Genomic DNA, 17,739 nt, shown 5'->3' with positions numbered 1-17,739 from the left:
ATTTATGGTTTCCATGTCTTACATACAATAGTATATCAATAATTCATTACCATGTTGAGGTTTCACTACATGCATATGGTATAAGCATGCTCTAAACCTTCTGGTTGAATAATACAGCGATATGAAGTTGGCCATTCATCAAACGGATCAGCTTTTTTTTGTGTATTTCCAGGGAAACTCCATTTTTTTGTTGTATTACAACATACCTCGCTTCCTCTTTCCATGCTATCATGCTCATCCCTGCATTTTCTCACCTTGAGCTTGTTTTGTATTTATGCATGATCAAGAGGGAAAAAAACCTCTCATACACACACAACCTGTGTTGAATCAGGGAGGGGAAAAAACAAGAATTAACGCCAGAGAATGGGATTATCCAACCCTGTGAGAGTAAGCCCTCCTGTGGACGTCCCATTCTCTAGCCATCTGCTGTCAGTTTGTTTGGCGTGTTTAAGCCACCGCGCTCCTCCCGCGCCTCGTCCTCGCCGTTTTGGAAAGTGACTTTGTCTCGTTTGGAGCGTGTGTATGTGTGTACAGGGATTGTCAGGTTAAGTGTATTTGTCAGTGTCGCCGTAGGTATTTGCTTATTATGACGCTCTCGTCGTCGTGCGTTTCCACAGCATTTGTGTCAGCATGCAGAGCAGTGCTGACATGCGAGGTGTTTATTGTTGTGGGTATTTTCACTCCGTTCCACATCTGTATGTATTATTGTAGCTGATCCTCACGGCTGTGCTTGTATTGTCTGAGATCTGGGATGCAGGTCCAACTTGTGGGGTCACAGACTTCTGGAATCCTCCCACCCATGCCAATGCTTTGTACTCAATTTCCACACCAACAGAGTAGAGTGAGACTGTTTCCTCAACAGCACGGTTTTGTAGATAATAAACACAGGAGATGGTTGGAAGTTTAATTAAAAAAGAGCGCCTCTGTAAGTTTTGTTATTACCTTTATGACATTAACAGACTTTATTGGACAGTGTTTTGGTATGCGTTGCTTTCTACATAATTGAGGGTAGTGACCTGTCTGTTATTGTTTTCAAACCAGTTTTGATAGGAGAGCTTAAAATGTGCACTCATTTTGTTTCTGGGAACATTGCACCGCTTTGAGATGTGCAACTTCAAAGCATTTTCATTAGTGTTACGCAGTTACGAAGTTGCTTCTCCACAGAAACACTGACAGGAACATCGCCTCTTTTCCAGTTCATAAGGACACTGACAGCTGATGGCGTTTGTACATCTGGTTCTGCCTATTATACGGAGTCAAGCACTGGAATATTTTTGCGCAGGAAAGTGGAAATGGCAGATTTGATTCGAGGAACACCTGTCCGTGGCATCTGTTTTCGGGATCCGGGGCGCGCTCACCAAAATGTCACCTCGCGGGGGCTTGCAGGCTTAATTCGATCAGGACAAATCTTCAGTGGAGTGTGTGTGCTTCAGCATGTGAAACTTAAACCGGGCAAAGAATTGCCAAGTCACCCAGAGAGCCCCTGAAGTGTTTCGCTTTCCATTGATTATGCCAGTGCTGGTGGTAGGCACACAGACACACACACAGACACACACACAGACACAGACACACACACACATACACACACACACAGACACACACCCACAGACACACACACAGACACACACACGCACAGAACACATCCGCGTGGGTCCCATGGGCTTTCACGATGTGCAAACGTGATACTCCTGTGTAATTTGGGGAGAAATGTAGGGGAAAGGGTGGCATCTAATTTGTCAGCAAATCAAATTAAACTTGTTTGCCTGGCTCGGTGCGATAAGTCTTGTGGGTGGTTCCCAAAGCGTGTGCTTCTGTGTCCCTTGCGGGTAGCCTACCATCTTGTTCTGCATTTGCACGATTGTTTCTCTTTCTCTCTCTCTTGTCTTGTTCCTCACAAGCCGTTGGGTTGTGCAACCAGATGCTTGTGATCCAGCTTTGGCCATGAATAAAGACCAAATCCAGCATGAAGAAGCAGATGTTCAAATTGGCTATGTTACAGATTCGGCAAAGATCAAACTTACATTGTTCCTCTTTGTGCGGCTTGACTCTTCAATTATTAAGCACAAAAAGTTATCCCCGCTCATTTATTTTAATTTGTCTGCTTATTGGATTTCTGATGCCTCTAAATAGGTTTTAATTTATTATGCATGAACTTGAGGGAAGTATTAATGTCTTAATGTGTGTCTGAGTGAGTGAGTGAGTGAGTGAGTGAGATGAGTAGATGTGTGTGAGTGTATGTGTCGGTGAGTGAATATGTGTGTACAGGCATGCTGCCAGTCGAACTGACCAGTGACAGAGAGGTCCCCCAGTGAATGTTTCACACACCAAGCTTTTCCAATGACCTCCTCCCTGGGGGAACGCTGCAGATGGACAATTAACAGAGGTGTGTTTGTGTCCTGTCGAACTGCTGGGAAAGAGCACGTCGATTTCAGCCTTTACAGAAACCCCCCCCCGGATACCTGCCAGTGTTTATTCTCCTATCAGGTTAAGCAGGCTCCACTGCTGTTATCGCGGAGATGCAGGGTCTATGAACGCCCTCCAGTGTTCCCTGTCTCTCTCTCTTAAGCAGCTGCTGTAATGGAGTAATTTTTCGGTGTACGCGAATTTACAGGAGGCACAGATGGCTGAGTTGTTGCTGCGTCTCTAACACTTGAGTGCAAGACTTGGCCTCTGTTGCCTCTCATGAAATGTGATTGGGTAATCAACCTGTCATACAGTGCTCAGGGGGAGGGTCCACTCAGGATGGTGCTTCCCTGCATGCACCCTCTGCAAGATGTCGGTGTTTTCTTCATATAGGGATGGGCCATTTATACATGTAGACTCTTCTTTGAAGAGTAGTCAGATGTTGTCAGACGAATATTGGACTCAAAAGTCTGAGGGCCAGATGTACGTACATTTGCGAACGTTGCGTTATCAGCGTCATGGACAAACCACAGATTGCGAACGCTGTCAGACCCAAGTTTCCGTCGTATTTATCAATTGTTCAATCCATAGTGTAAACTGCGCCTTTCTCTGCCTTTCTCCGCCCATAAACGCAATTTACGAACGTCCATTTACTGAATGGCAGAGCAAGCGCAATTGAATGAAGTTAACTGATGACAACAGGGCAATTCCATGGAAAATTGACTTTTTGTCACATCCATAACGCCAGCGAAATGCCTTGGCATTTGTATAATGTGAATGATAACATTCATTTTTTGTGCATTTTTTCTCATGTACATTATTCAGCCAAAAATAGCAAATGCTCCAATTTCATGTAATCATTCACATCATACCATACCATCACATTTTATTGGCGTTATGGATGTTACAAAAAACATAATTTTCCATGGAACTGCCCAACATTAAAAAGAATCAAACGTTTAGCGATCATGAAATACTGTAATAGGCTACCATACATGATAAGATGTCAACAAGCAGGGAGATCATGAAGATCAGTAGTTCTACTCAAATTACTTGTGCAAGTAGACTATGGAAGATTGGTCAAATCTAGCAAGTAGGAAAGTTTAAGTAAATGACGTGAAAGTGAAAGTAAGACATTCGAAAGGCCAATGAAAGTTAAGGTTGCTTTTGATAGTACAAAGACTTACAAAACTGGTGCTCTAAATAGCAATTCTGTTGTCTTTGAAAGGTTCTCTTATTGACGCATTGAACTGCAATTTGGATTAACACCTGCTTTTACAAGGCGGAAGTATTTAGGAGCAGAATAGACGTGCGCTTTCAGGAGCAGTCTTAGTACATACCGCGGAATACATAACTAGGCGCTCTTTACTCTTCCCCTCCCATCTTTTTACGCTAAACTCCCACTTTCACCTGGATCCTCCCATGAATGCATATGCATGACACGAAAAACGCAATTGCCATGTTCAGCTCCCGCGACAGGCAGTTTGCACTTTTACATCATTGCGGCCTGTTTGTGCATACCTCGCAATGATTACATGCATGTTGCAAAACAAATACGCCTGAAGTGGGCGCAAAAGCATTTGTACATCTGGCCCTGAGAATCATCACAATCATTAACAAAAATCGGTGGACTTTGCTTTTTAAATGAACAAGGAGCTTGACATCTTCTGAAACCTGAATGTTTAGATTTTTCTTTCTCTTTTTGTCCTTTGTCTGGCGTGTGGACAAAAGTATAGCTTTCAGCAAGAGGCATGCAGCCTTTCTTTATCAATCAGGCCACGGTGTCACAGCCCACCTCAAGGAGAGAAAGAGAGACTTCCAAAATTACACGAGAGAGAGAGACAAAAAGAGAGAGAGAGAGAGAAAGAGAGAGAGCTGGCAGCGGAAAGTACTTCCATTTTCCTCACAGTGGGTAGAACTACTTCTGGCTGCCAGAAGTTGCTTTGGCTCAGATTGTCTTCTTCTCAAGGTTAACTATGTGCAGAGGTGACCAATCGATGTTGGGTCTGTGGTTACTTTTTTTAGTGGGAGCTAGAGTACATATATTGGTGGTGCCCACAGTGGTTTGTGTACAATGTTTTAGAAAAGGGCCTTTTTAGAAACAAATACCCTGACTGTGCTTCTCAGTAGTCATTAATAATTATTTTTACACACAGTGCTTGTTCTCTAGCTCCAGTTAGGCCAGTTTTTAGTTGAAAGTCACAAAGCTCTTAAATGTGTCTGGCTGCTGGATATTTGTCAACAAATGTTATTTGTTACAATTTGGTCCACCTCTATGTGTCCTTTGTGAGAAAAACAAAAGCATAATCCTGGAAACATCAGAGTTAGAGCTAGATGGCTTTATTGGGTTCGTGACCACAAGCCACTCTGCTTGTAAAATTTGAGCAACCTTTAGACATGCGGCTTGTTGTCTTGCACTATAAGTTAGTTGAAAAGGAATAGCTGAATTTGGTTTATTCCCATTTTCATCCACCTGCTACAGTGTTTCCCACAGAATTGGATTAAATTTGTGGCGGTAGCTGACTTGGACAACACAGTTAAAAGGCTGCTGATGTGTGGATGCAATTCATAACGTTTTCTACATAGTTAAAATAAAGGTTGTACTTCTCCTTGGGACAAGCACTTTTGAATTTTGGAAAACACTTTTCCATTTACATCGGGATTTTGTAAACATTCAGTGTCAGAGTCAATAAAATGAGCCCTTCAACGAAATTGACAAGCAGCTGTAAGTAGGCTACGCATGCTAAATTCGACATCCAAACAGTATTCTAACTTTAGCTTTGAGATACTGCTTGATTGCATAACTTAACTTAGTTTAGTCTCTTCAATGTAGCTATGTTGTGATAAGACCTTAGCAGAGTTAACTTCAATGCAGCAGTTTTGAACAAATTTACGCAGCATGGTCACGATGCTACTATGCAATGCTTCTATGTGGCAACAACAATCCTTCAACAATCGTGAATATTTTGTTAAATGCACATGCAGAGGAGGGGCAGCAGGCTACGAGAGAGAGCGGGACGGGGTAAGGAAAGGCTGCGTGCGTAAAAAGCGCAGCTCAATGGCAATGCAAGGATTTGATCTTATATTTAATTTAATTTAAATTCAATTCAATTAAACATAGAATATTAATCTGTGGTGGCCGATTTTGATTTCATGGCGCACCGCCACAGATTAGTCAATGTATGGGAAACACTGTGCTATATTTTTAAATTTGTGATAAGTAGAAAAAAAAGCAGAGGCGCACTCAAGGGCTTGATTCTAATACAAATTTGTATTGAGAGCCAAGGTTTTTTCAACAAGTCTACAGACAAAAATTTGTGATAAAGTAAATTTGTGATAAGTAAATATAGCTTATCCCTCAGAGACAAGACACATTCTTTTTTGATTGGTTGACGAGGTGCTATTAATTCAACAAACTTGCAACAGACTGAGCAAGTCCTGCTTCTCTTTAAACTGAGCCATATATTTCCTTTGTGTGCTGTAAATGTATGTCTGTTGCCTACAGTACATACAGGAGTTGTAACCGGGGGAAAAGCAGGATAAGGGCCTTCGAGGTTACAGAATTAATGGACTTGGTGGACTCCGCTTGGGTCATGGAGTTCTTTGCCTTCGTCTTGTCCATTTATTCCATATATCGGTGCATACTGTAGAGTAGTGTAATAGTAGCATCCAGTGCTGGGTGACCATAGGGCTGCAACATGCAATTACACATCCCATTAACACACAGTAGAGCTCACTAATGCACAATATTTCACCCCCAAAACAGAATGTAGTTTTATGTAGTTTCCAAGTTTAAGACTTTGAAGTTGGCTATTAGAAAATTCACAACTAACTCTCAAAAGTTGTACTTTCTACTGTTGTACTAAATGGCCATAGATTTTCCACATACAGTCATTTTGTATCATAGGGAGGGAAAGTATAATTGTCTTTAACCACCATATCAAGGAAAATTAAGAATATAAAACATAAAGCATTTGTGTGACTTAGAAATATTATATAACATTCAACATATCAAATTATCATAGTAGATTAATCTAATTGGTATAGTGTGCCATTTTCGCACCCCTTGACCTGGGCCCAGGGACAACTGACCTGGTCTCCATACATACCCCAGAACCCCTCCTTCTACTGAGGATGTGTTCTATTTATTCACATCTGTTTCAATACCAGTGACTTGAAAGGCAGACTTTGGGGAGTGCTCTTGGACAATAAGCATCTCCTTACCTTACCATTTCTCTCAGACCTCACAGGCATCACACATACATGTAGGATGAGATCATATGTAGTCTGCTTGTCACTGGTTGCTACATCAGCTTCAATGCGGTATGCTGGCTTAACACATGATCTTAGTTACACAGTTAAATGGCTCAGTGGTCTAAATGAGACAAAGGAATAAGAGGTGGAAAATGTACCAGTCAACTACTACTTTGAATTCAGACATGGTGTCTAAAAACGCTTTATTAAGGGTCAGCAACCTTTGCATGCATATTTTGATACAGTATTCAATTCAGAGGCGACTGGCCCTAACAGGATTTAAATATAAGTAGCTTATTATTCTACCATCATTAGAGGGACTTTTTTAGTAGCCTTCAGAGGCTTTTGTTTTTTGCAAACTTGGACACTATAAAAGTAGGTGCCAAGTTTAATTACCTTCCTCAATAAGTATTCTGGATATTATAACCATAACAACAGCTAATTTCCATTAAGCTGAACTACTGTATGTAGGCAGTATAGTTAATTGTTTATTAGTGCAACCCAAAGCACTTTACTTTAAAAAATCCATCCAAAATTCATAATAAAATTAGTTCATTAGTTGAATTGAAACATCTGAAAATATCCATGGACAATGACTGCGTGAACAATGCACAGCATAGTGACATTAAAAAAACACCAATCTGGCAGTCTTGCTAGCCTGGCAGAAGCACTGGCTACTAGCATAGTGTGCTTTTGACAGCCACCGATCCTCATGCTTGTTTGTTATCAATCTAAAGTAAAGTTCCGGAACAATCTCTTCGTCCAGACGGTAGGTGGCTTGTATAGCATAGCAGCTTGGAGGACTTGTGGCAGTGACAGATCTTTCACAGAGTGGACCTAGAACAGTCCTGAGTGATCTCTCTGACGCTGGAAGTGAGCTTGCACATTGATCACGGATGGATCTAGCTCAACAGAGCTAGTGATATAGGTCTATCCAAGGCGTAGCTTTTCAGCCCAGTGGAATAACGTTCATGTTACAGAGAGGTATCAGCTAACTGACCACAGGCAGAATATTATGAGGACTAAGACAAAAACTATCAAAAAGAATAATTTAGCTATAAGTAAATAGAACATCCCTGCTGAAACCAGCTTATGCTGGTAGCTGGTTTTAGCTGGTCTTTGCTGGTCTTTGCTGGTTTTCTTTCAGCTCTTGCTGGTCTTTGCTGGTGTAGCTGGTGGGGCCACCAACTGGATATGCTGGCGTGACCATTTGAGGAAGCTAGTCATGCTGGTGTGACCAGCCTGTCGTGTGGGATACAGCTGGTGCAAGATGGTCATGCTGGTGACAAACCTGTCCAGCTTGACATTGTTGGTGTAAGATGGTCATGCTGGTTTGCTAGAATGACCAACATAAGCTGGCATGGCCAGTTAAACCAGCAGTGTAGACCAGCAACACCAGCTAAAATGACCAGCTTGAAGTGGTATGACAAGCGAAACCAGCTGAATTACCATCGTAAGATGGGTAAACCAGCTGAAGGTATGTTTTCGCAATATATTTGCTGGTCTAGCTGGTCAACCATCATAGGGTGGTCAAATAAGCTGGATAACAAGCTGGTCAACCAGCAAACCACCTTAAGCTGGTCAGGCTGTTTTTTTTTTTTTTTTCAGTAGGGAAAAATTGTGAAAATCAAATGAAAACAAGATGCTAGACAGAGTGGACTGACTTTCCTTAATACCCGTAACCTACTATGCTATGATAAAGAAAGCAATAGGCTACCGCAGAATGCATGTTAAAACATGCAAATAAAACACCTGTCAACTATGTTACATTGATAATCACAACTTGGGGAGTTCCTGTTTATCAAAACAATGGAATTAATAGGAAAATCAACTCAATATTGCATGGTTGATGTCTTTACCTCTGCCCCAACCACTATTCTTGTACATTTGGACCCCTTAGTGAGCGTTAATGATCACATATTTGACAACTACATGGACTATGTGATTCTGGGGTGTTTTATTCTAGGGATGTGTTATTCAAATATGACAGAGCGTATTTTATACAGTCTATGGATAGAGCTGATCTGTATTAGACCAATGGCATTCATGCTAAAATAACAGCCATCTAGGCACCATGTTGTAAGCAGGTGAACACAGCCATAAAATCATTACTACTCAGTAATCACTGCTCTACCCTGTCCACCATTTCAAGTGGTGTCCACCATTTCAAGGATTTATTTGAATAATGATCAATTGACTGTATGTTATTAATCACATAGCCAACTCAATCACACACAATATTTTTCATAACTGTTTAAAGGTAAGTTTATTATCAGAGTCCTAAGGTTCCTGCTTTATTTTTTCTTATAATTGCCATTTAACATTTTGTTTTTAATAGAGTTATAAAAAAGGAGGTCAATATAAGACTCACCTTTTTAATTCCCACTTAAAAATGACATGTAATGAAGGTGTCCTCTCATTTGGGGTTCACATACACAATTACATAGAACAACCACAAGGTAATTGACTTGAGATATTATGAAATATATATTATGAAAGTAATCTATGGAAACATGTTCTCGCAGGAGACATAGCTCTCTTTGTGATTACCTTCAAGTGTGTGATCGTAATTCATCAACTATTTAATTAAAGAATGTGAGAAGGAACCCTGTCTCTCACATCCACTCCCTGAGGCCCACCAGCTAATCATTTCCCACAGATACCTCAGGTTTCCTATAGTAAAAAAGCGCTCATTTGGAAAAGAGGAGGAACATTGTACTTATCTTTCTCTATGTATTGCATAGACAGGGATCCATACTGCCCTACAAAGGCTAAGAGCAGTATCTGCACTTTTTCAAAAAAAAAGAAGCACAAATAAGAAGTACATGGTCTGCTCTTCAATCTGTTAAAATTTCATATGACTACCTAATATATTTCTTAGCTAAATTTACATTTTTAGTTTGCAGTTTGTATAGAAAAGTAGAGTGAAACCAAGGCAGAGTGCAGTATCTGCCCTTACTGCTTTGATTTCACTTGCCATTACTGCATTCTGCCTTTGTTTCACTTGCCCTTATTCTAATAGTGTGTGTGTGTGTGTGTGTGTGTGAGTGTGCACAGGGACAGACTGGGACTAATAAAAGCCCTGGACTTTCTTCTAAAAAGGCACACTACCATTCACACTCACACACACATTAGGTGTCTATCATGATACAGTCTCACAATATTAAATGCCAGTGAAAATATCTTATTCATTCAAAATAGTCAGTCAGATTGTTACTATAGACAGTAATTAACATATACTTTGACAAATATAAGCAGCAGTGAGCAAAGGTGTCAAAGGTTAGGTTTTGGTGTGCAGCAATGCAATATTGCTTGACATGAAAGTCTACAAGAATACCCGATTGATTTTGTTCCATTTTTACATAAATGTTTATAAATGACAGAGTTGCCATTGTTAAGGCATCAAGCGGCATATCTTCACTAAAAATGTAGTAAGTGCCTCCTCAATTAATATAAAAACTGAGTGATTAGGATCACTTGCTACACTTACTGCAAAATGTTATTGTATGGCCATGTAAGTATAAGCAGTAATGCAAAGGCAAAGCACAGTATAGCCTATAAAACTACCAAATTTTGCCTAAATGTCAAAAAACAAAATGTTTAATATTCACCTCACTTTGATCTATCTAATGATACCCCTTGTTGTTGAATATAATTTGATGCTTATACTTGGTGTAAGAAAAACACAAAAAGCTGTTTTTCTCAGTTTGGCATTTTTGCAGATACTGCTCTTTGGCTTTGTAGGGCAGCATAGACACCAGCGAAAAATTACATGTAATTTGGAAAAAGAGGGAAAAGTCTATACCTGTTTCTTTAAGTATTGTGGAGAGAGGGACCCACAGATAGCACAGGCTTTCTGTTGTGAACAAGTGTAAATGTAGAAAAAGAGGGGAAAAAGCATTACTCTCTCCACATGTATTAGGGAGAGAGAGGGCGACAGACAAATGGCCTTCTGCAGTGCCTCTTGGACGGGAATAAGCCCAAATGCAGGGCCATTACCTTTGTTTGAGATCATAATAAACACCACATTTCATTCCTTTTAATTTCCATCTAGCTCCCAGCAGGGCACCGGCGATGTCTATCGGCCCACAAATATGACTCCCACTTACTGATTGATTGAGCGAAACATGAGAATAAATCTCCAGCATTGACTTTGTCCCATCCTGAGTGGCCGAGGTATCTGTCACGGGGATTCGAGCGGCCCTGTCACCTGCTTTGAGGGATGTGATAGAAAGGGCCAGATTTATATCTGGATAGTCCATTACGGAAGACTGTAAGAGAGCCTCGGCGAGCTTTTTCCACGACGGGGAGGCGGCATCCGACAATGTCGACGGCGGCGGTTTCATCAATAACGGCGCCCCCCTTGAAGCGCTGCAGAGAGCAGGGCAGGTCATGGCACGGAGACCTCACACAGCTGGTGAGGTGGGCATGTAACGGTAGCCACACCACATGCGGAGAGCTACACCACATGCAGCGCAGCCACTGATATCAAAGCAGGCCAGGTTGAAAGAGACGTGGAGGTCGCTGCTGCTCTCCTGTGTACACATCTAATTGTTTTGGCAAACAAGCACATAGAGCAAGAGAAAGATATAAAAAGAGCGAGAGATGAGAGGGAAAAGAGGTAGACATGCCCATTTCCCTGCTAATTGTTTTGGCAAAGTACATGGAATAAGTGAAAGACAGAAAGAGAGAGAGATGCAGTAACTGATAATTGTCATTTATGTGAAGAAGCATATGGAGAAAATGACAGGTAGAGAGGAGAGAAAGAAAAGTGAGATGGAAAAAGATCCAGAGCCACGGTCTCTCATACCTCCACCAACACAACTGACAATCATTCTTCATTTAGTTAGGGCAGAGGGCGTAATATGCACATAAGCTCACAAGACATGGGTCCACAAAGAGACATCATATATATCTGTGTGTGTGTGTGTGTGTGTAGCACTGAGCTGTATAGAAGTCAGAGCAGCAGGGGCAATCCAATGACAACCACCCCCTCTCTTCACACACATGCACACAACCGTCTGTTATTAGAAAAATAGAGTAACCGATTACGATCTGTGTTCGATCAGACCGATTTCCATGACAGACACGAGAGAAAAAAAGGTTAGGAATGTATCTTTAAGGCTAATCATGGATTCCAGTCATGGTTCATCTGAGATAAGGTTTAGATTGTGCTGTTCGATTGCCGAGATTTCAGCAGTTTCCCAAGGTATCAATCGAGCAACATCTCTGCATCTGTATAGTGGATCAATGGGGCATATTTTGATGACATATAGCATCAATGACTAGGAATAGGATACTTGCCCACAAATATCTAATTGAAAACCACCCCTCTTAAGGTCTGACACACATGATCAATAATGAATTTTTGAAGATCGTTTTGATTATTGCACATTTGTATTTTCACATCATGCTCGTTCTGAAAATTCTCAGACAACTACTTTAGTGTGCAATTTAGATAAGGCTTGGCATTGCGGTAATATCCTTGATGGTATCGTGAGAAATTAATTATGTGCTTTGGAGATAGATCTGTTTCCCAAATCATGTGGCTAAGCAACATGTCGGCAGTCCCTTAATAGCATCAGCATAACCTAAGCTGTATGGATTGTTTAAAGAGAGAGAGATTACATCAGATGAGAAACAGTTGTGATATGAAAGTTAATACTCTTACAAGCTGAGGCCGTGTGTATTTCTTTGAAGTAGGCTACCATACCTGGTATTCTGTTTCTCTCTGTGGTGACTCTCCCCCTCCCACATCTGTGCATCTTACCCCTTCCCCTGCCTCCCTATCTCTCTCCCTCCGTGGGTCCTGACTCCGACGCGGCTATTTAACGGTCCAGGTAATCAGATTCTGGAAGGTTCTGTCCATCACCCCCCCCCCTTCATAAAAGCACCATTTAAGCCTCCCTCTCTCCTTCCCTCATTCTTATAAAGAGCTGCCTGCCCAGTCAATTGTTGCACACTAAAACCCTCCATTTGATTTTGTTGAATGATAAAAATAATAATAATAATAAGGAGAAGATAAACGGGTCTGGGATGTGGTGTCCCTACAGGGACCAAAAGGGGAGGGTGAGGGGTGTTAGAAAGGGGCATGAGTGACAGTTGGAAGGGTGGCGTAAAGACACTGTGTAAATTGACTGCTGGAGAGCTTGTTTTCATGGTGAGGCAGCTATTCGGTGGCTGTACGTGACTGACAGGACAGAGGAAGTCATTTCCTGTTTCAGTATATGGACAGAGGAGAAGGGGGGATACTCTCTGCTCTCTGTTCATTTTCTTTTGTTGTGTCTAATTTTCTGCCGGTGTTAGTGACAGCAAGGGCAGGTTATTAGCCCTGCCGGCTGCCGCATTCCATAATTACTACACCTGTTTCCTCTCTGTGACAGTGACTGACACTAATGCACACACACACATGCACACATGTGCATTCACAAACATACACACTGAAACTTCTGTATATTGCTTCACATCGGGGACTCACAGCACGGTGCATATGTCAGTATGAAATAAATGTCCACAACAGCTTCACATAAAGTATCGCATAACACAAAGAGCCTCAGAGAGGTTTTATATACAAGCTGCAAGGACTCGCTTTGAGAGTGAGAGACCGAGAAAAAGCACACTGGGAGAAAGGCAGAGCTGCCATTTTGTGGAGGAAGAATGACTGGGGCTAGGATGAGTGAGACGTATAAAACGAGCGCTCCCCTAACTCTTCATCGGCTCTTTATGGCGTCGGCTGAAACAGTGTCGGATTTGCAGCCCGCGCGTTCTGCTGGCCGGTGAGTTATTCGCTTGGCGAGGAGAGGAGGAGCAGGCTCCACTCTCCTAATCAAACAACACTAAACCACATGTGTGCATTCTTCCGCCGCCTGTGTCAGCTGCTGTTTATAAATTCTGCCATGGCAAGCAGTGGCCACATTTGCATGAAATTGACTTGTTTAAATACCCATAAAACATTCATGTGTGCCGAATGATGCCACCGTCGCTTCTGTTCGCTAGCTCTCTCTCTCACTCTCTCTCCCTCATTCTTCATCTATCTATCTATCTCTCGTCTTCCAAGTCCATTAAAAAAATATATCATTATTTCTGTGGCATGGCGAAGCCGCATCCTCACAGTTATGGATGATCAGAGGGCTGCGTATAAATCACGTCAGGGATAGAGAATGGCTAGAATGAAGAGTTGAATTGCAGTCAATTATGCAGATTGTGGACCGCCGTGCTCATGTTGCACAGTACATATTTTTAGCAGGCATGACACTTTTTTCCAGTCACCCCCCATCCACAGCCACACACACACACACACACACACACACACACACATACATACACACACACCGCACACACATACCTTGCCCACTTAGATCTTTTTTAGATCTGTTTTTTCAATGCTGATTATGTTTCCCCTCTTAAAATCAGGATCATCACAGTGAAGTATCATCACAGTGAATGATACTGAGCAGTGGAGCAGTAGCTGCTAGCAGGCTTAGAGGCCAGGCAAGTGAGTTAGTACCACCCATGACCAACAATGTGTTCACAAATGCCTCAGTACTAAATGCCTTCTGTTCACATGGATCCAACATGTGAAGGGGAAACATTACATATGATATACATGGCTTGAGATGAATGGCATATGAATAAAGAATAAAGAAAAAGAAAAGAAAGAAAAAAAAAGAAAGAAAGAAGTCTCTCTTTTTTTTCTCTCTCTCTTTGCTCATGTATGTCATCCAGACTATTGTCACAAGACGAGCTCTGCGAAGAGTTCTTAGATGTTCTATTCGCAGAAACACTGTACTATGCATGCTTCAGTGGGAGCCTCAGTCTGTGGAGGGTTTGCATTATTCATAAGACGATTGTCTGCTCCCTCTTGTGCAGACGCCGGGGTCATGTCATTTGCATAGGGGTTTATTGTCTGAACCCATCGCCGACCGCCGTCTATTTCGCGTCACCTTGACGCTTGGTCAGCTGTCAGCCTCCATCTCCGAGAGTAGCGTTTGATGTCGCGCTCATCTGAATGTTGACGAGTGTGTGTGCCAGTGTGAGCGTGGTTGCCCGGGAGCACCTGTAAGCCGGTGTGCTAATATGCGTTCATTTCGTTCTTTTATTTAACGAAAAAAGGCTCGTCCTAGCTTGGTTCCTGTGGGATGGTGGTACGAGACGCGGCTAGACACGTAGCGTTCCAGAACATTCTGTTCACCGTTTTTTCTGCGGTGTTCATCGGCAGCCGACAGAACCGAGGTGCAATGAGGCCACTCTGTCGAGCGCACCCAGCTCGGTCAAGATATTTAAAGGCCGCTTTTGGAAATATCCCAGGCAGCCCACTCCTCCGATTGACAGAAGCAGGCCAAACCTTGCCTTAAAAAAAGAAGAAGAAAAAAAGATGAGATGAGTGTGGGGTGGGGGTGGTTGAAATTGAGTAGGAGGGGAGAGAACAGCCTTGCTTGAGGTCTACAAATCTGATTTCAGGATGACACCTTCGAGTCACACTCAAAAGCGAAAACTTATGAAAGTCACAGTGAAATCTGTCAAGTTCATGGTCGGTGAGTGCGCTGAGTGTCTGGCTCTGTGAGCGTCATGGTTTTGAAGTGTAACACACCTCAGAGTGTCACATGAGGCGGGGGAGTGGGGACAGAAGAGGCGGGAGAACATGGCATGGGGGTGGCAGCCCTCTTTGACAGGCCATATCAGTTGGACACTAAAGACACCGGGATGGTGTGTGTGTGTGTGTGTGTGTGTGTGTGTGTGTGTGTGTGTGTGTGTGTGTGTGTGTGTGTGTGTGAGAGTGTGGAGGCACTCTGCCTATACCCTGGACGTCAAACGTATGATGAAATGGAGCAGAAATCCTGGCTTGGTGTGGAGGAGACAAATCAATGCAGAGATTTCCAGCAGATGTCCATGGATTCAGCAACACCATTGGTGGTAGCAGGCCGCCTCTGAACAGCGGCAGCTTAGTTGTTAGCATGATTTCAGTGCATTGTGTTATCCAACTTGAGAATACAGCATGTCTCATCATCACAGCTACAGCATGCAGGCTTAGTAACTGTAAGAAATCGTGCTGGATGGAAAACAGTGGTATATAAGGAGAGTTCATAGTCATAAATGCTATATCTCCATTATTAAAAACATGAATAAGTCATGTTATTTACTTGTGAATTTCAGGTAATATCAGCAACTTTGCTGTTTTGATTGAGTAAAGATAAATCAAATACAATTACCCAATTGTACAGTTGCACTGAAATTACCTGGCAAACAAAATGTAAAAAAAAACATTTATGAAATTTCATTGAAATGGAGGATATAGCGTTTTAGAACCAAACTCTTCATATGCAGTGCCTTGTTAAACTGCTTGGTTGGATCAGTCTATTCAATGTGTAATCAAATTACTTAAAGAGATGTATGGTGTATTTAGTGTGTCTAAAAGAGCTAAATACATTCCTGTCCCTGGATACTTCATTGACTTGGCCTGTAGCGCTTTGACTAATCCTGACCCATAAGATAAAGTATATGCGTTACCATTTGACAGCATTTTTCAGAGGGGAATTCAAGTGCAAGGGCTATGCTTCATTCATAACATTGAAGATGTGAGGAAGCACTTGCTTTGTGTCCCTTAATAGTTTCTTTTGGTTTCAAAATGTGCAGCTTGAGTTTAATTAAAAGACCTTTTTAAGCAAGTGTGCAGTCCAGCAGCGGTTGAAAGAGCAGCACATTGTGCTGCTAAAGAGCGCTTGGTATGTGGTCCGGTCTGATTGGAGACTGGCGGTCTAAGGCTTAGTCCACACGTACCAAACCGATCTTTTTTTCCTCCGTCTTCCCTGGAACCGTATCAAGAATATTTGCGTCCAAACGGATCCATCTCAACACGACTCAACACGTTACTTCATACCCCAGAAAAGTGCGGTTTCGGGCAGTGCGTTTACAGGATTCGTTTGGACGCTCGGCCAAGACGAAGCAAAACCTCTGCGTTTAACCTAAAAAGCGTCTCCGTGTGGACAGGCCCTAAGTGTGGTGGCTTGCTTTACCCAGTGGCTGTATGGGACTGGACTAAATGCAAACGGCAGGGGGAGAGGAATGGATCAAAGAGGGTCACTTACCAGAGTGAAAAAAAGAGAAGTTGTAATGCTTCCTCCCACTGTGTGTGTGTGTGTGTGTGTGTGTGTGTGTGTGTGTGTGTGTGTGTGTGTGTGTGTGTGTGTGCGCATGAGATTGTGTGTCTGTGTGTGCCTTTGTGTTTCTCCGAGGACAAAATGACTTTGCCACACCTCATCTCTTTTCTAACAAGGCACCGCAGAAATTGTTGCGTGGGCATTTTGAAAGGCTCTCTCTCTCTCTTTCTTCCTGTCTTTTTTCTCTTGCCTTTTTTTTGGTCCTTCGTGCTCATTTCAGAGTTTGCCTTTATTTAAGCTCTAACTGATGAGAAATGAAGGTGTGTGTGGACAGATGGAGGGCTCATTCTAGGGCCCCCAATGAAAGATAGGCACATACTCACAGTGGTGGCATACTGGGGAGATGAACATGTTTATTAGCTTGACTGGCGAAAGTGATTGGGGATTGGAGGTGGTGGTGGTGGTGGTGGGGGAGCCGTGGTAATCTATAACCACACAATTATTCAGCTGGATTTTCTTTTTCCATCTTCGGGGCTTATCTGCAAACATGCTGCCAGATTGATTATCGAATGATTGAAATGGGTAGAAAAAATATGCTGCTGTACCAGGGGGGCAGCTGTTTGTTATGTGGCCGATCAACGAGCTGAGAAATGGACTCGTGTAAGGGACGGCAAGTCCACATAAGACCCAAGTGCACAATACAACCCTATGGCCATTCAAAGTGTGGTGGCCCCTATAAGCTAAAATTACCCAACTACCCCAACAGTTGGAGGACACTGTGTCCATTGTTTTGCAAATATTGGAGATTTTCTCAAATGACCCCTCTGGCTTAAAAATAATGCATTAGGGGGCACTGATTACAGTTGTTGTTGTTCATCTGAGATCTGTACAGTGAGTGGGTGGTTCCCATGGCCAAATCCCTGTTGTTAGTTCCATACCCCTCAATGCCGAGCAAGCATGATGTAACCCAACCTTCTGCTGAGCC

At 42.4% G+C, this 17,739-nt stretch overlaps 1 protein-coding gene and 1 long non-coding RNA gene across 4 annotated transcripts in view; one reads left to right on the top strand and one right to left on the bottom strand.

The window, feature by feature from the left end:
- grid2 (glutamate receptor, ionotropic, delta 2) overlaps positions 1 to 17,739 on the top strand; it is a 324,417-nt gene that overhangs the window by 135,006 nt on the left and 171,672 nt on the right. The window lies entirely within an intron of this gene.
- Positions 11,821 to 17,739, bottom strand: part of LOC121715026 — a 21,140-nt gene continuing 15,221 nt past the window's right edge. Inside the window, exon 3 of the long non-coding RNA XR_006033510.1 lies at positions 11,821 to 11,831. This is a non-coding gene — a long non-coding RNA (uncharacterized LOC121715026). The remainder of the gene's footprint in view (positions 11,832 to 17,739) is intronic.

Source organism: Alosa sapidissima, chromosome 8 (genome assembly GCF_018492685.1).
Source record: "Alosa sapidissima isolate fAloSap1 chromosome 8, fAloSap1.pri, whole genome shotgun sequence".
NCBI lineage: Eukaryota > Metazoa > Chordata > Actinopteri > Clupeiformes > Clupeidae > Alosa > Alosa sapidissima.
Note: the sequence above shows the minus strand (reverse complement) of the source record. Positions and strands in the feature narration are given on the sequence as shown.